This window comes from Dunckerocampus dactyliophorus, chromosome 12 (assembly GCF_027744805.1).
Source record: "Dunckerocampus dactyliophorus isolate RoL2022-P2 chromosome 12, RoL_Ddac_1.1, whole genome shotgun sequence".
Classification (NCBI taxonomy): Eukaryota; Metazoa; Chordata; class Actinopteri; order Syngnathiformes; family Syngnathidae; genus Dunckerocampus; species Dunckerocampus dactyliophorus.
This window is the reverse complement of record NC_072830.1, coordinates 23836331-23856170: the sequence shown is the minus strand read 5'-3', so window position 1 is coordinate 23856170 and position 19840 is coordinate 23836331. Positions and strand designations below refer to the sequence as shown.

At 39.1% G+C, this 19840-nt stretch overlaps 1 protein-coding gene across 1 annotated transcript in view; it reads right to left on the bottom strand.

Moving 5' to 3' along the window:
* pde3a (phosphodiesterase 3A, cGMP-inhibited) overlaps positions 1 to 19840 on the bottom strand; it is a 95643-nt gene that overhangs the window by 73615 nt on the left and 2188 nt on the right. The window lies entirely within an intron of this gene.

The window sequence follows — 19840 nt, the reverse complement described above, 5'->3', positions numbered from 1 at the left end:
GTTGGTATTCACGTACACACACTCAAAAGCAGTTTAAGAGAAGCAATCAACAATTTGCAGTCATGTTGTGGTGATGATATACAATAGGCAATACATTCAATGATAGCTAACACCAGTAGCTAAAGGAATAACATAGGATGTGACGTTAAGTGTTTCCACATAGCGGCCATAGCTGGACCTCCACTGGACCTCCCCTTTTGTCACACGGTATGATGGAAAAACGTAGCGGTTTTGAAACTGTGACTTTTTCATACCATGGTATGCCTTGGCACCGGTGACCAGTGCCTAGTTATGATTAAAACACAAGACGAAGATTTCAGGCAAACGAAAAATATATTCTTATCAACAAACTTTCTAAACAAGTTAACAGTGTATAAATAAAGTAGGCCCTCATTTAATTATTTGGCCTCATGGAATTGATTCCGGACCAGACCGCAATAAGTGATTTTGCGGCATGTAGGATTTCTTATTTAGAAATCAAATCTTTTTGTAGTTACAGCCTAGAAAATCTGTTTACGACATTCTAAATATGGTTTTTGAGTTTACTAGAGCCCTCTAGACATGAACTAACACCCCTATAGTCACACTTACAACCGTATTACCCACCATAGTAAACATATATAGAGTAAATGAGCCATTTAAGACAAAAATAAAAACTTGTTTATGTTGCCGTTAATGTTGCTGTTATTGTGTTCTGGTGCTAAGGGAGTTGAGGTGGGGCGGACAGGAAGTGACGTTGGGGGTTCCGAGTTAAGTTTTAGCTTGCTGTGGGTTACAACCGCAACAGTAGTCGGTGTTAGGGATTATTGTGAAATAATTTAAACCTGCGATAAAAGGCTGTTGTTCTGGCGATCAAGTCTGGTGATTGTGTGTCTCACTGAACATTACAGCAACATCACTGACACCTAGTGGCCAGTGTACAATACTACATATACAGAGGTGGGAGTAAGTCAGTGTTTTGCAAGTCTCAAGTGTGTGTCAAGTCTTTAAACCCAAGTCTTTTGTCAAGTCTCAAGTAAAGATGTGTAAAAAACATAAACCAAATAAAATGCTATTTTAGCAATGTAACAACTGATTAAATTTGACAAATACAATGAATGCATTTTGAATTGTTTTATTTTTTTAATCAAATATGATCGGTGCGACAGGACCTAGTCACAGAAAAAGAGTGCTGACATAGCATTCAGGATTTAATCAGTGTGCAAAAATGTAATCCACACATTTATTGTTTGTTTTTAGACCTGATTGGATCTTAATCGATGCATTCAAGGAGGCAGATATAAAATCCAAAATATGTTGTCTTCCTGGCAATGACAGCACAATGATCACGTTACATTTTGCCGAGTCGAAAGTCATCAAAATTGTGACTCAAGTCTGACTCGTGAGTCAATTTTGTGACTCGCGCAACTTGAGTCCTCACCTCTGCTACATATCACCACGATGTCTTTGAATACGTCTTCTGAATGCCTTATAATTGTATTTTAGTTGATTTAGCCATTTTTATGCATTGCTTCCCAGCAAAGCGGCTCTTTGGCCTCGGCTGCCGAGGTGCTGCAATGATTGATTCAGCTGCCTGTGTCCACCCCGAGGGAGGCACAATTGGCCCCCTCTGGAGCTCCCTCTGCTCGTTGTGAGTTTTCTCATAGTTCATGATTGGCTCTTGCAAAATAAAGAGCTACCTGGTCCTCACAAACTCGTGTGTGCCACAATATGCCATTTTATGATGTGGACGTATGCGGCTTATAGTTCTGTGCGGCTTATACTGTATATGTATAAATCTGTTTTTCTCTCAAAATTTAGTGGGTGTGGCTTAAACACCAGTGCGTTTTATGCACCGGAAATGATGGTAGTCGGTTTGTCGCATCAACAATAAGTTCCATCCTGTCAAAGAAAGAAGATATCAAGGAAACTAATGTTGCGAAGGTGTTAGCAAAACAGAGATCAGAAACGATGGAAGATGTTGAGAAGTTGTTGTTGGTGTGGATTCACTCATTCACTCCCCTTCCCTCCTCGCTGCCTTTGCCAACAAGAGTCTTCAATAAAGGTAAAAGTGATGCTAAATGTTCATTTATCCATTTCATTCTTCATTTATCATTATTTGTCATTGTTTTCTGCATGTAAACCTGTATTTATTCTCCTTTAAATGTGTTTTTTTAATTGGATTTACAATGTTTTTTATGAGAATAATTCGTTTTTGTACGTTTCGGTTTTCGTCTGACCTTTTGGACCAAAAAACGAGGTACTACTGTCGGCCATTTTTTTCCAGAGTAGGGGAATAGTCCTTGCATCACCGGTAATTTCTGTCATCCCACTTGATGAAACACACACATAAAAAAATAAAACAGAATTTAGCTCAGGACATAATCTTGCTATCTGCGATTTATTTATTCATATATTTCCTGGATTAAATTTTGAAATCCCATCATCCTCTGCATCCTGTGATGCAGACTAAACAAGGACCAGTCTGCAAGCCTTCACCTGTCTGCCCTACATTTTATTGAGAGGGTTTAAAAGGGACAAAATCATACTAAGTGGTCATACAGAAACAAAGAACAACTTCTGCTGCAGTTTTTGTGTTTGGGACCCACATGTGCTTCTTCAAATGCATGTACTGTCAATCTGTTAGCCCACAATGATGACCTTCTTCATTGCTTGTCCAGTAAACCATTAACCAGACAAACCCACTCATTTTTATTCAACTGTTGCATTCATTAAATGCAGTTAATGTGGAAATATGCACAGGCTGCATTGTATCTACCAGGGCCAAATGTAGAGAAAACATTCCAACGTTTAGTTCCAATGAGCCAGAATATATAAAAAATGACTTTTTTAAATGACAGTGAAACGCTGATTAGCGCCTGCCCCGGTTAACATGTTTTTTGGTTAACGTCAAAGCAAAAATTGACCCCACAATTTTGCCTTGGTTTGCGTGTATTCACCAGTTAGCGTACAATATGGCGCGCGTTCTGTCGTGTTGTTAATACACTGCCTGTCAGTCCAACGTGTTCTTAATATTTTTTTTTTTTTTATCAAGTAACGACTTTCTAACAAAATGGCAACCGGAACCAGAAGTCATGTATTTGCCCATCGATGACTCTCAAAAGTGTTAAAACAAAACACATTTTTATAGTTTTACATGCATAAAACTATTCTAAATGATAAAACTGACAAACGAAAGGGATGCATGAACATTTAAGGTTAGTTTAACCCTAGCAAACTATTGAATTCAAGAAATAACTCATGGCAAAACAGGAAGGTGGTGACCGTGGCGATCTCGCTGCCACGTCGTCTTTTGGGAACAGTCACGTCCAGAATCCCGTCTTCATTTAAGGTAAAAGTAACCTTAAATGTTCATTTATACCTTTCATTCACCATTTATATGGATTTATATGCATTTCAAATTGTTTTCTGCATTCAAAACTATATTTGTAAAACTTTAAAAACATGTTTTGTGATCATATTTTTGGCTTTCTGGAACGGATTCATTGGATTTACATGACTTACTATGGGAAAAATTGATTCGGTTACCGTATGTTTTGGTTAGAGTTGGACGTTCTAGAACAAATTAATGACGCTAACCAAGGTTCCAATGTATTATTTTGCTGCATGCCTTTGCAGTGTGAAACCCATACTGTGTAACAAAAGGAGCTACAGTTGTGTGGCATGGTTAAAACGTTTGTATGGGTCAAAGAATTTGGGCTGGAGTCAAATATTAATTACAACATTCTGAACTGGTTCTGTGTCCTTAAAGGTCCCAGTCTTTACACAATGGCTGCAAAAAGAAACCTACTCGACATATCAAATAACACAATATAATATAATGTAATCAAATGTAAACAGACGTTCAAGCAGTCACAAATTTCTAAACAAGTTCCCAAATGATGGCATGACTCATAATGATAACAATTTTTAATGCAGTTATTGTTGACTAATTGACTTTGTCATGGTTAACTCTCCCTTTAGGCTCTGCAGAACCGGAGTGGGAGAGCAAACGGGAAAGAGAGGAAATGTGTAGTAAACATTTTAAGAGTCTAAAAATACCCTCCAACCACACAGGGCATTAAGAGGAAGGTTGTAGGCAGCCTAATGTTTGTGTTTTTGCCAAATGTATCATTACCTCTGCCAAGCACAAAGGGGAGAGCTTGTTTGTTTTAATCGCTGTTCATTGGTTTGTTTGGTAGTCGGCAAGATTATTAAACAATTCCTGGTGGAGGGATTTGCAAACCCATGGTTCATTCAATTTTAGTACAACTCTGGACAAATATGCAGATGGAATGTTGTGATTTTAAGTTCATTGGATAATGGATCGTTCCCCCTGCCCCTGAATGCAAATGGAACAACCCCTTACGTGATCACGTGATGTGTTCACACTTGTCATCTTACATCATTGACCATCTAGTACAGTAATCCCCCATTTATCCCGTTAATTGGTTCCAGACCCGACCGTGAAGCAGGATTCCTTCTTTATAAATGGAATATTTTTCTAGTTAGATCACAGAATCCCTATTCACGACCTTCCAAATGTGGGTTATTAGAGCCCTCAAGACATGAAATAACACCCATGTAGCCATCTTTACACTCGTATTATGGTCATTCTCCTGAAAGGAGTACCAAAACCATGACATAGCAGGCTTGAAGTTGCTATTTTCTTACCAATTTGCATATTAACATAAACTATCACTTGTTCGGTGTCTGCAAGAAAATATCACTTTTTGGTATATTTTTATGACAGCAGGGCACTGCTTGCAGAAATCTCATTTGCAGTGTTTTTGCACTTTGTATGAGTAAATGAATGAGATTTAAGTCAAAGCTTTTGAAAAAACTATTTTGACATTTTTACATGTGCTTCAGCGTGATGAACAAGTGCCTCACCATTTCTTTACTTATTCTGTGCGTAAACATAAAAAGTCCCGGAAAAATGATATTGTGCACTCTGGTTTAGGATGATGAAGCTTTTTCTGTGAAGTATTTTTCACGGCTTACCATCTTTGGTGTTGGAGTGTGAAGTGTGAATGGTTGTTTCTCTATATTTGTCTTGTGATCGACTGGCAACCAGTCCAGGGTGTAATCTGCATTTCACCCAGTCAGCCAAGACAGGCTCCAGCTCACCGTGACCTTGCACAGTACTAGAAATGGATGGATGGTTAGGCTTTATGTTTATGATGACTTACATTGTGTTTTATCAGATTTTACATCTCACCAGTCCTTTTGTCACTGCCTCCTTCTTATCCGAGTTTATTTTCGTTAACAGTTATACTGCACCGAGGTCTGCACTTAACTGAGTGTTATTATGATTGATGTTGTTATCGTCATTCAAGGTATATTTATACAAGTTACACGTAACAGGCAGATGCAACATAAATCAATGTAAGATTCATGTGCACATCGATTTACTGTACGTTATCTGTGTGGGACAATCGTTGTTTCAGAGCGGTATTTTTATTTTGCACAAGATTTGCACCGTCTTCCTCTCACTCTTTCAGTGTTGCAACCCCTGGCTGACCCTCTTTCTCTGTTTGTCCAGCTAACTACCAACCACTGCATCCGTCGGGATAACACAAACACACATGCACACAGACACACACAAACAAAGATGCGTTGCTCATCCCAAGGCACGTCACAGATCCCAGTCAAACAGAGCAAATATTAAAATCTAATATGTATGAGACTGAAAGGTCAGTTAGCTACAAGCACAGACTACTGATGCTTGACAAGATTCCTCAATTAATTTGTTATAAACAATACAATTTTCATGGCCTATGAGGTCATTGTCATGTATTGTCAACATGAAGCCATTGTGTGGAAAGATTGTCTAAAATAACCATGTGATCTTGTGTATATTTTGATGAATCCCATCAGTGCAAAAGCCAGGAAACATGGCAACGCATCATGTGTACACACATGGCAATACATAACATTTCCAGCAAATGCACATGCACATACCTTCCAGCAAATGCACATGCACATACCTTACATAGAGTGCGTTCACGACGTACACAAGCATTTATGATTCATCTTCTTATGTGTTCTCGAAAAAGTTATCCACATGGAGTGAATCAAACACAATATGTCACTATGCCATCCAAACTAGTAGCATGTCAAAATCCAGAGCAAGGGACAATCAAGTTAGTACTCTTGAATTCATTACAAAAACAACAATTCCGCATGAACAATGCCCTGCACATAACGTCATTAATATGTAAATTGCAGTTTTGCATTTGTGTGGACATGTGTCCGTGTGTGTTTACAGACATCTGGAATTTGGATGATGCAGGACAAAAGACAAAGAAAAAAGGAGACAAACGGTGAGTGGCATTTGCTTCAATAATCATGTTTTTTTTATGATTTATTAACTATTAAGTATTGCAAACCTCTCATGTCACGAGGCCTTGCAAGATCAAAACGTGAGAAGATGTCTCGTTCAGAAGAAAACTCTCACGCTAATAAATAAATTAATGAATCACATATTAAAATGAACTAATGATAAATTTTTATATATTAGCATAACATTAGTGGTTTGTTTGATCTAAAAAAATGCTGACAATGTCTATTTAGCGTTCATTTGTGGGACAATAAGCATTTCAAAACGTACCTGCTTTGTTTTGTGACTCAGTTAAATAAAAAAACTTGTTTGTCCAGTCATATTTTTTCATTGTACTTTTCTTAAAATGAATGTTAAAATCCCGTCTCGTCTTGTTCTCTCTCCCTACTAATTAACATATTTTTTCAAAATCTCGATAGATTGAAGCGTGAATTCTGCGTGAGCGTGAATTTCTCTTGGGAATAAATAAAGTATCTATCTTTCTAGCCGCGGAATTCGAACAGCAAAGCAGCGAGGGACGACTGTACAGTACAGTATGTACATTTAGGGATACGTTGGTCAATTTGTTCATGTAAGCTGTTGGTAAATGAAAATATGTATCCAGTTAGTCATTTCAAAGCCTTTCCTGCAGAACGTCATTGTTACACGTGTCTGGAGCTCGCGGCTGGTGTTGTCATGCAACATTCATCCTCAGTGAGGCGGCCCAGAACCAACATTCCAGCTGATCTTAATGTAAGTGACAGAACCAGTATTGTTGTGATATGAGGCCCACTTCTACAAACATTTTGTGTGTATCTAAAAAGGTTATGTATTTTTATGTGTTAACCCCCCCCAAGACCGTCTCCCGTCTTACTTGCTTCCTTCCTGTTACTCCCAGATTGTATGCTGCGTATCATCCTGACACCGTCCCATAGGAGTCATGGGCTCGCAGAGGCACGGAATACAAGAGTAAGAAAGAAAATAGATGGAAATTGCGGATGAATGTGCAATAAAATCCTCAAGGGTCTCATCTATATAGTATTTTTTGCAAGGGCTTGTGAAAATAAGCGGCCGTGGAAAATTCTCATCATATGCTGAAGACGTGCTCACAAACTGTGATTGGCTAAGATGCCTTGGTTGGACAATTTAAAAGCACTTTCTATGGGGCTGTTGTTGAAAGGTTACAGTATAGAACACAGTATTTCCCAACATACATTAAGTGTACAATGTGGAAAAAGAGCAGTGCTGTGCCTCCTATCAATAGAAGAGAGGTCAATATTTAGCTATGGTTGATGGTTAGCCACAAATGATGTGGCTTCACTCGATCACGATTTTTCAAAAATATATTCATTAATAAATTGTGCTGTTTTGTGGTTGAATTTGCCCATTGTTAACCAAAAAATATGCATATTGAAACAAATCGAGTGTATTTTTTATCTAAATTATACATTTTTAAGCATAAAAATGTCTCAATGAAGCAAAATACTACCGTACGGGATTCAGAAGAGCCGTTCAAAGATGCCGTGAATGATATGTAGTATTCTACAATGGTCATTAGATGTCAGTAATGTTACTGTAATGTTTGATGAGACACACAAACACCGGAACGCCTGAACAACAGGCTTTTATTGCAGGTTTAAATTATATCACAACAAGCACAATAATAACAGTCATGACTAAAACAGGCTACTGTCGCTGCTGTTACCCACGTCAACTACAATAACTCAACTTTGAACCCATGACGTCACCTCCTATCCACACACTACTCAGATACATACACGCGGACAAGCTTATTTACTTTTATTATGTCTACTATATTTGGTAATACGAGTGTAAAGGTGACTATAGGGCTATTAGTTAATGTCTAGAGGGCTCTAATAATGTTAAAAACATATTTAGAAGGTAGTAAACAGGTTTTATATTCCATTTTTAAGTAAGGAATCCTATTTCATGGAAATTCACTTATCACAGCCGGTTCTGGACCCAATTAACCGCGATAAACAAGGGATTATAGTAATTCAGAATTCTCACTCCTTGTGCTGACTGCAGCCTGTCACCATGTCATTTTCCACTATTCCCAGGCACAAGTCTGTGAATCTTGCCCATTGTTGTTTCTCACGAAACCTTTAGCAGGATGTTTTTACGCCTCAGCTGAAGCTTTGGTTTGACCACACTCCCCTTTGTGCAACAGATGCTAATATTGCTGTGAAACGATCAACATCTTGTCGACAGTGTTTTTGAAGAAACTTGTAAAACTAAAAATGCATGGTCGTACACAGCCACAATGTATCCCTCGGGGCATGCTTCAGTTGTGATTAATACAGTATGTATCATACTATAAAAGTTTAGACATCACAGCCCGTTTCCAGGAATAAGGTCAGCTCAAATAAAACTGTTGACTGTCGATGGAATGACAATGAATCTATAAGGAACAATGTCAGAACGTCATCAAAAGTGAAGAAAGATATATCATGTTTGGTACACATTGAGACCTCAAGAAGTGTCTGTGGCCGGAGCATTTCTAAAACGCAGTAACATCTTGTGAGACGTGCAAGCTTCTGATTTTGTGGAACATATTTTTCCGGAAAATTGTTGAAATTGTAAATTGTACGATCTCACGGCCATTTGACTTGGGAGGGTCTATTGTATTTATTCAATGATGAAATTAATGTGTACACTTATTCTTAATTATTGTACTGTTTTTTGAGTAGTTTGCTGACTGTGTCTGTCTGATGTCTGCTTTGTGGTGAAGTGCAAAATTGACAGAACTAATACTTTCAGCAAGAAAGATTGTCTATTTTTTTTTTACTTTTTAAAAATATGTTTATATATTTTTTTAAATATTTAAAAAATATGTATAAAATTTAAAAATAAATAAATAAATAAATAAATAAAAATTTTAAAAAGTTAAAAAAAAATTTTAAAAAGATTGTCTAGTTTATTTTTACTTTATTATTTTATGGCCCGTCTGCACCAATACCTGCAGGGCCACATTTTTGTCCCAGTCCACCCCTGCATGTTTGGGACGCCCTGGTTTGGCGTACTATATATGGTATTTGAGGCAAACGCTGGTAACACCAGATACCGGCTGCTTTTTGAACCCCCTACTTCCTGTATAAAAGGAATAAATCAATAAATTAGTGTCAGTCTCACTACATTCCTATCCTGCAGTTTGGAATTGTTGTTTGTTTGCTCATCACTACTGTTTTCTGAATAGTGATTCCGATACAAAGCAGAGGAAAATAGTTACTGTTCTTGATACAGTGTGTACACATGTCCACTGATGTGCATGAATGATGTATGTGCACGGCTTCATGGAGCCAGAGTTGTTGCATTGCATGCAGACTTGCATACAGCACATTCCTGGAGCTCAGTGGTCATTATGAGGGGCTTAACTCTGGCTAGAGCATATGCGTACGCTTCCACAATAATTTCACAATGTATATCAAATCTGGAGTTTGACTGGTACACATCTCAACTAAAACAAACATTTAATTTCTCATGGTGAATACTATAATAGCCTTCATATGTACCCTAATCATGTTAGTCCATTCTATCCATGGCCATGCTTTCAGCCTTCACTCTGATATTGTTTGTCATTGTTCTGTAGTATTTATTAAACATTGTGGCCTTTAGAGCAAGTCAAGAGACATCTGTGGGTTCATGATGGAAAGAGAAGACATTTTAAGATGAGAGAATGGTATTGATCATGTTTCCACATAAAATATAGATGCGCTCCACTGTCCACTGGCAATAGAAGTTAATTGGGAGGTTCTTAAGCAAATAAAGGCAGGGGGCAGTGTGTGGCCCTGGCGATTTCTTCCGTAACATGGACTCCCCCCACACTCTTTGGTCTTTTTGCTGTTCAAAATTAGATTTTTGCAGGAACATCAGGATGTCAGGGTGTGCACCTCATCCCTATAAACTCATGGTAGGTTGGCAGTCCTGGGTGAAGACAGCAAACAGAACTCATCTTTGTGGCACGCTGATGTTCAGGGTGATGTTAGGTTATGTGCTTTCCCCAACAGGGTTGCGTTCTGATGGAGACTTTGGCGCAATTCCAGTGAAAATGACTACTTGATATTTTTACCCTACTAAATGGGTGAGTTAAAAGCAAGTAACCGTAGCAGAGACTTGGTTAGATTGTCCAAGATGAGGTCACCCTTGTATGAACCGTCTACATTAGTGTCCTAGTGGTCCAAACTGCTCTTTTCCCTGAGGTGGACAATGGACGTTTTGATTTGATTTGGAAAGATTTGCCTTGTTAAAGTCCCCAACAACAATGAAGGGTCCTAAAAGACAGGAGATGTACCCACAACCAACTACTCCTACTCCTTCAGACTACAATGCCATAAACAATATTATAGTAACGCCTCACTAGTGATGTCATCATTTAAAAAAATGTCTGATACAGCTCTTTTATCGAATCAGATTTGCATTTGCAAATGTGCCGGATGTTGTTTGGGTGTTGACAGCACTTTTTTCATTTCTTTTCAAAAGTGTGGAGTATTGCATTTATCTCCTACGTGCCGTCTACTATTATTGGGAATGCACCAATAGTTGTAGACTAAAGAACGAACTGTGTAGGCGTATTTTTATTTCTGTTTCTGTTGAGTCGAGCATTATATTATGCTCTCTCCGTCTGTCCTCTCATTGGAAAGCTCCCTCATGCGGGCAACTCTCATCCGATGCCAGCATTGATGTCATAAGTGGCCCAATTTCTCAGCACGCGATTGGCCAATCCAGCGTGACACCGCTCTCCTCTTTGTCGTACAGTTAACAAATTCACGTCACAGTGGTAAGTGGTCTGATCTCCCTCTACTCCTCTGTCTGGATGACACTTTGCATGGTCTCCCCCCCCCCTTTTCATTCATTTGTGTATGCTGAGCTTTTCCTCTCTCCTGCTGCAGTATAAGGAAACATCCAGTGAGCCAGCAGATGATTGGCTCAGACAAACCACCCAGTGATGCATGCAGCTGTCAGAAACGGGAACAGACCTCAATAGAGCCAGACCTCTGTGTTTATCTGTGTGTGCATGTGTGCATTGACGCCAATGTCACCGTAATGGTCAGGCATGATGTGTATCCTTTTGAAGGGGTGTCATTAAAGGTCAGTGTTCTGATATTATTATTAAATATCTCTGGTTCTCATCCAGTCTGTCCATATTAATACTAGACACACTTAAGTACGGTATGGTGTGGTTTATATGTTTCAGACATACTGTACAACAAGTTACATTAACGACAATCATGTGGTTTATGTCTGAAAAGAAATAGGAAGAAGCAGAGCTTTTTTAATCCTACCCCTTCTCCATATATAAAGCTGTTGTAGTTATTTGCAAATTCATTTTTTTAAGTGTTTTTTCATTGCTCCTGCAAGTTTCCCGGTGGTTTCCCTGCTTCATCATGCTCATGGACACCATCATTGTCCTTAATGATGGTTGCAACAGTCGAGCAATTAAGGCCAAAAGTGCTGCCAATATTGGTGGGTGTGTTTGTTTTCACTCCCATGGTGATGGCTTTTCTCTTGCTTGGCATACTTCCTGCCTTACGCATGGGAGACATAATAAAGTGTAAAAAGTAAACTAATAAGCAATGTCATCCTCCCTCCGTGTAGCTGCAAATGAGGCACACACTGTATTCAATTGCAGCCCATGAGAAACTAAGTTTTTCATTCATTTATGGGAGTGCGTTCTTCGTGCGTTCTTCTGTATCTTGACTTGTAAGCTTGATACCTGTCTTGCATGTTTGAAGATGGGCTTGTGGCTGGTGTGGCCTGAGGCTTCGGAGGTGTTGTCCTTCGACATGGTCTGGAAACAAAGCCAACCAGGGGTTCACTGTGCTGTTTGGAGATGTGGCTGCATTTTATTCCATGCCAATGGCTGTCGGTATGGTTAACTTTCTCTGACTTTCGTGTTCAGCCTGCTTGGCTATGTATTCTTTAGTGCTCTAATTAGTGCTCTCATGTGTCAACTGGAGGATCAAACAACTGCTGGAGGTAAAGATGGTAGCTGCTTCGACCACTTCCTTGAAAAGTAGCTTCCAGGCCCTCTGCTTCGGCTAGAGCTGCTGCTGCTTTCCTGCTGCAGTGAGAGCATATTCATTTTTGCCTCAAGTTTTGCTTTGAGTGTCATTACTTTCTGTTTGAATTTGACTGCCAGGATGGAGGATTATATACCCAGACTCACCAGGAGCTGATCCAGTGGCGGTTCTGGCTTGATTGACTCCCTGGGCGGAATGATGCTCCCACCCCCACCCCCCAAGACAAATTCACACAACTGGTTTTACTTTACAAAGACTATTTTTAAAAACTATATTAAGTTACACATTGCCTCAAAAGAATGAAATTATTTTTTAGCAATAACTGCTATAATTTACTTCTTTTAAACCTGCCCAGCAGTGACACCCCCGACTATATATGCATGTTAGGTTAATTGCAGACTCTAAATTGACCATAGGCATGAATGTGAGTGTGAATGGTCATATGGCTGTATGTCCCCTTCGATTGGCTCCCATTGGCTAGGATAGGCTCCAGCATACCCCACCACCCTTGTAAGGACAAGCGGCATAGAAAATGAATGAATGAATGATAACAATAGATAAAGGCGAAGCTTTGTATGGAATAAGAAGTGATAACATGATATATGAAAAGGTATAGGATTTAACATTGACTGCGCTCGTCACTCACTAACACACTGCTTGTTAAGTCCACCCAACCAAAGACATTAAAAAGCCTAAGCTAGTGTCTTTTATCATAATGAGGAGCCGCTGCCTCCTGCTGTCTAAAAGGGGGAAGTGCACCTCTAACCACCTCTAACAATATTTCAGATTCCAGATTGAATTTAAAGGAACATTTTGGAATTTTGCCCATAATCCACAATCCTTATGTGAAACATGGCCCTAAAAAAACCCTCCAAAAACGCCGACAGTGTTTCTTTTACGTAACTGACTTATATATCAACCAAGCTACAGCGATATTGTTATTGCAGCAGCTAAAAGGAAGAACTATATTTCTGGCGGAGTAACACAACGCCTCGCTATAAACTCAAGCCCTTCCCGAGAGGTAACACTACCTACTGGTGCTGGTGCTGCTACTGTGTTGTGAGTTTTGAAAAGTTAACTGTAGGTTATAAATCATGCCTCGAACGTGTATTGTTGAAGGTTGTGGCAATAAACCGAAAAGTGACTGGGAAACAGGAACAAGTACAGTAATGCAGCTACGGATAGACAGCTGATGTGTCAAGTATTAGCCCACATTCCGTGTTTTGTTCGTACACGGCTAGATGGACTGTGTCTATAGCTGTGATATCAATCACTATGTGCTCCATGTATCACAATCAGTATCATGGTGACTTACTCGATGGACAGTTGTCTGTCCGGTCCAGCTGGTCTGGGACGTCTTTTCCAGTTTATTTTGGTAAGGTGGAAAAAAGTTTCTATCACTGCAGTGTTTGTTAGTGCTAACATTTCTTCCTTCGTTGTGATGCATTCATTGTCTTGGAGCATCGTCCTCCTCGCCATATCACAAAGCCTCTCCATTGATGGTAACACTGTATGCCACTCAGTGCAGCAGAAACACTCCATTTATGTCAGCACGTTTGGCATTTAATAGTTTGGCAAGCTCCACATTTACCCCACAAAAACATGCCGGTTCTGACTTTCTCTCCCCTCATCTGCTGGAAGTTTCACTTTCTCTTCATGCCTGCTACAGAATGACAATAGTAGTAGCGTTTATTCAGTAACAGTCAACATATTATGGCCATTAAAAAAAAGAAAATTAGAAATGTTTTTAAAAAATATTGTTTTTCAAATTTAACTGCGTCGTGTGTGCAAGTCAACTCATCTGGTGTTGCAGTAGTTGCCCAACAGAGGGCGCTAATGGACACTGGTGTTTTTCTAGTGACGTGAATCTATTAAAAATGTTACTATTCTGATTTTAACCTCTGTACAGTATATCACAATTTTAAAGCAGAAGCTAAAAAAATAACATTCAGTCATTATTTACCATATTGTGTATTTCCCAAAGTCTTCCCTTACATATGCGCAAAGACAGCAATAAATAAATGTGCAATTACATGTTTTATCAGTCACATGACAGGGGGCAGTGACTCAGAGTCTCTAATTGCTAGTTTAGCTGCAGATGGAATTGTTCTCCTCCCTCGAGTGCCTTAATGCTCTTTACCTGCTTCCAATACTGCCTAGGGATAGTAATTAAGTCCCGTTCACAGACTTTAAAGCACCTGAAAGGCAAACCAAAGTACCTCCTATTGTTTTTCCTGTTACTTCCTATCAGACACTCTGCATCGCCGAGGAACCACTGGATTCCTGCTCTGCCTATTTTACTAAGACCAGTATTTTTCATACTATACTCCACCAATGACAGCAAAAAAAAAGATGCCCGCTAATGGATGCCAGTGCAGTGACTCCATTAGCTTTTACAATCTATGTTCCATACTAAGCCCATCTATCTGCCTAATTACATGGCCTTATCGTGTTGTTTTGAGCCCAGCAGGAGAGAGGATGTCTGGGTTATTGCCTGTGGCGAGTGTAGCTCTTAGTGAACTGTCGCCCCATTCCACCTCATTACCTTGACTTGTGCGCTACTAATTAACCTGAGGTCGAGTTGGCATCAAGATAGAATTTGCTTGTTTTTTGTGCCAAAGCTGTTTGCAGGATACAGATAAAAAAATATGTTCCCTTACATTGCATTGGTCGGATGAAGACACTTAAATTAAACAGGAAAGTGTATTTTTACTTCTACTCTTTGCAAAACAATGGCATTCATCCCATGTGGCATTTCACTCCTGATAACAACTGGATCTGTTCCACTGAAAGGGCAACAAAGCGTTATTATAATAAGCCACAATGCACGCACGTTGTCACAATAACCCCAAGCAAAATCCTTTCTTGCATTAGTCTATGGGAGAATGCAGCGTAAGTATTGGCATACCTTTTACACATTTTACCTTGTGCTATCATTTTGATGCAAAAAGACACGCTTAATATAAAGAGGATACTCTGACAGAGTAACTAATAGGATCCTAATAGGGAAATTGAGTAGGTGATATCTAAAAGCTGCTTGCCAACAGCAATCATAGACACTTGAGTTTACTGGCTTTTAGCTTAAAAAAAAAAAGCAAAACAGTGACGATAGCAAATGAAGTCCAGCTTGTGTGAGATTAAGGTCATGAATGTGTGTTATTTCCTCAAGTTTCATTGTGACCTCATCTGCTGTTTTTACCATATTCATGCATTTTGTACTATATAAGAACATGAGGTGTCAGATGAAACAGATGGTTTGAGCCTGCATTAAGGGTATTATTCATAACCTTTACTGGCTTTCTATTGCAAACAAACAAGATCAGACTGGATTTTTCCTGTTTATCCTCATAATATTAACAGGCTGAGCTTCCAGGTATCAACTATTCATCCACTGTACAGTAATGTGCATGTTAGTGTATTTAGTGTTTATGTCCCTGGAGCCAAATCACAGCATATTACCATAGTAAGCACATTGACAGGACATTACACACAATTTGAGATTGTTTATGACATGTTCTAAAAGCCACTGATAACATGATGTATGATGGGCTTTTGTTTTGGAAGCAGCCTTCATATTTCCACTCAACCGGAACTGGAAGAGGGGTTGTACTCGCCAAACGGCGAAACTCCCTGAGGCTGAAATACGGGAGAAATAATCTTTTTTTTCATAGTCATAAGTAAGACAAATAGAAAAACACTGCTAACAGTAATACTTAAAAACAATACTATACTTAATACTTCTTTTTCTTCTGTACCTTGCAGGCCCATGTTTGTGGCCCATTGCCACATTTGGGTGTGATGTAATGTTATTTATTTACTATGTGTTGTATATAAAACAAAGACAAGCACAATGTAAGCCTTCATAATAAAAGCACTGCGCTATACAGTACATCTCATCTGACTGCACCGAACAAAATAAGGGTCTCAGACAAGTAGCTTCCAGCAACATCAAATTTCCGACTTTATTCTCGTAAATGTACGACTTAAATCGATAAATTTATGACTTTATTCTCAAAATCGCCGAATTTTTTTTTCAATGTGGCCTTAATACTTGTCGCATGTTAGGATCTATGTACAGTAATTCTGTTGTTAATTTTGTCCCCGTTTGCCATCACTCGCTTCTGCTAAGATGTCCTGCTACGTCACATACGATTCAACCAGAACATAATTTGATGTCCTTTGTTCAAATCATTCAAGCCAAACCTTGCAAGTCCCATTCATGCAAAGATGATGCATCCACCACGAGTGCAAATAACCTATTGAGACATATTTTATTCTTAAATTCTTAGCATAAACCAAAATAGAGGCATGCTGTCTTTTAAGTCATTTCAGCTTGTCCTGTTCTACTTGTGTTCCTTCTATTAGTGTCGTAATGGATCTGGCTGTCCAGTGACTTCCCCTTTACTAAAGATAGAAGATTAGTAGCCACTGATGTGGAAAGATCTCCTGATAGAAAGAGCTGTTAATTCACTTAACAGCGATGTGTGTATGCTGTAACTGTGCATGTACAGTACCTCTCAAATGTGAGTACACTCGTCAATATGTGTTGTACACAAAATATTTGTTCTGCCTCACATTTTTCATGAGCTGAACTTTCTATGTTCACAGATCCCTTCCAAATCTGTCGTATGAGCATTCATAATTTATAACGCATCCACGTCAAAGGTGTGGCATATCGAGATGCTGATTAGACAGCATAAGGTGTGCCTTAGGTTGGCCACAATAAAAGGCCACTCAAAAATGTTGTATGTATTGGGAGGGTGGGTGAGGGGGGTCCGAAAACTAGTCGATATCAGGTGTGACTATTCGGTCAAATTGGGCTTATTTTTGGATTCATCATAGAGTATAACTAGGCCTGTCACGATAACACAATTTTGTTGGCTGATAATTGTGCTACAAATTATTGTCGATAATCGACGTTATCGGCAACATTTTTTGAGTCAATTTTTTCATTATTGTCATGAGAGGTGTAATTCACATTTGAACCACTAGATGGTACTCAAGTATAGTGTACCTGTATGAGCCACATTAGTAAGACACAGCAGTTTCCTGCACATATTGTGGTGCTCATGAGTCGGTGAGGAAGAGGTAACGCTTTATTTTGCAAGCAGAATAACAACAGAGGTCATAATGAACTTATCAACCCCATAGTTGAGTGTCAGAGTGTGCCAGACTGTGTTCAACCTATTTTCCTCAGAGGCTGGCTTAAGTCCAAAACACTTGACAGTGACCAAAATTTGCCTCAAATATCGTATACAATAATCCGTTGTTTATCGCGGTTAATTGGTAGTTACATCATAGAAAAACCTGTTTATGACCTTCTAAATACGTATTTTAACATTATTAGTGCCCCCACAGAAATGTTTGTGTACAGTTTTGGCAACCAGCAGATATTTGCACTGTTGAAATAAAGGTCAGTCAAGACTGTGTTGCTTGAATCATTGTTTACATTTTTCCCTTCTGGGACACAAGTAATATCGTTGGTTAAAGGGATTCAAACTTTGGATGTTACTTAATTCTCCTTCCTTAAAACAGAAAAGAACTTAATTTTCAGATGGCGCTCTTACTGTACATATGTCAGCTCAAAAATGCTGTGCACTCATGCGCATGCAAGCATATGAAAACACATGTAAACAGCAAGCAGCATCTCCATAAAGCCTGCACTGCTAACTGAAAGAGAGTGACCATCCATGAAACAGAGAGACAAAGCAGTTTGGATACACTACAGAATCTCAGTTGGAATTGGATGCAGTCCAGCACACACAGACTGTTAATTGCGTATTCTGTATTGACAGGAGCTAACAGATTTGACAAACAACGCATGCTGCAAATGTCTTTTTAATGGAACAACTCAGATGCGATCCCTCCTATCTTTTACGATACAAGCAAAATAAATGTGCTCAAAGACAAGACACAGCAACATTTAGATTGTTGGACTGTTACTTCTATATGAAAATATTTACTTTGTTTAATGCATCATAATACAGATTGCACCTGCAGGCCTGTAAGAGATGGCTCTGCAAAGCTTCCCTGCCGACCACTCTCTAAACAAAACCATCAATAAACATTATATAAGCCAGTAAAGACCCTCTTACCGTCCCTTGTTTGGCCAGTCATGAGCCATTTTATTGCCACATTAAAGTGATTCAACCTGCAGTCCATTTTAGCCTAAATAGCAGCAGCCTGTAGACAGGCCAAGTATCACTAGATATTAGCTTTTATTGTTCCATTTAATAGTTGGCTTTCACTGTAACAAACATGCTGTTGTAAAAAGCGTTATGAATTAAAATGTTAAGTTCATGTATGACAACAAACTACTGGTTGGTTGTACTGGTGGGTTATTAAATGATGAAACGCTAACTGAGGTTCCAGGTTTTGGTCAATTTTGTGTTTGATGGAAGTCTATTCAAGGGATCTTTACACGGACAAATGCTTCTGTAAAAGTGCTGCTAGACATGCTGCTGCCCGTTGATTGGTTGGAGTGTTATTACTTCTGTGTTACACTGGGAATGCAACGCATAATTGCCTTACTCTCTCTGTTTCTGATCAGGTGGCCTTTTATTCTTAGTTTGTCTTATCAAAATGCAGTATTACACTATCTGATTTGCACTGGCCGCATGGCTGTAAGACCACGCTGATGTGCATTTTGTGTTATGAATGGCTGTCTGCAGTACGAAGACCAACATGCTGTTTAAAAATACGGCGGGTTACAATGGCGAGAACATCAAGAGGGAAAAGATAAGATTATTACTTGTATCTTCTGTTTTCATCACCATTATTTTCAGGTGCTTTTTGCTGTGTTTCTCTGTAACAGTCTGCAGGAGCGGCATATTGTTGTTCATATTGCAGATTAGCTTTCCTGATGGTATCGATAGAGATAAGAAAAGGTCTTAAGGGATGTTCAGCGGTATTTTTGCCTCTTTTCTTTTACATCCAGCCCCAGCGCCTTCTTCACAAGCAGTTTTTAAATGAACATGTCGACCAAATCAATGTTCATTGTTGCGGGACTGAAAATGCCGCATGGCTGTATGCCAAGATTGAGATCTGTCTGCTTGTTTAGACAGTTATGCCACATTAACATATTGAAGAGTTTCACTTGTGGGTTATACATCTCATTTCACATGTTTATTAGACCCACCTGACAGGAAGTTTAATGAGGCAGGAAGTGGTTTTGTACTGAAATGTTCATGTGCCCAGAGGTGCAAACATGATGTCATTAGCTGATGTTGACTTTTTAAAAAGAGCAGCGAGTTTGATAGTTATCTCACAGGCGTGTGCTGGCTATTAAGGTGGCATTAGCCGAGGACATTTATGATTCAAAGACAGAGCAAGGGTGTGTTCAATTTAAAAATCACCTGATAATGCACCTAATAATCATTCAGATAAGTGGACACAACCACTCCATTCCACATACAGTCACTCCTAAAGTCACTGAAGACAGCATGTGAGTCAACATATTGTTCCCCTGAATTGCAGTAATTTGTATAAAGCCATGGCA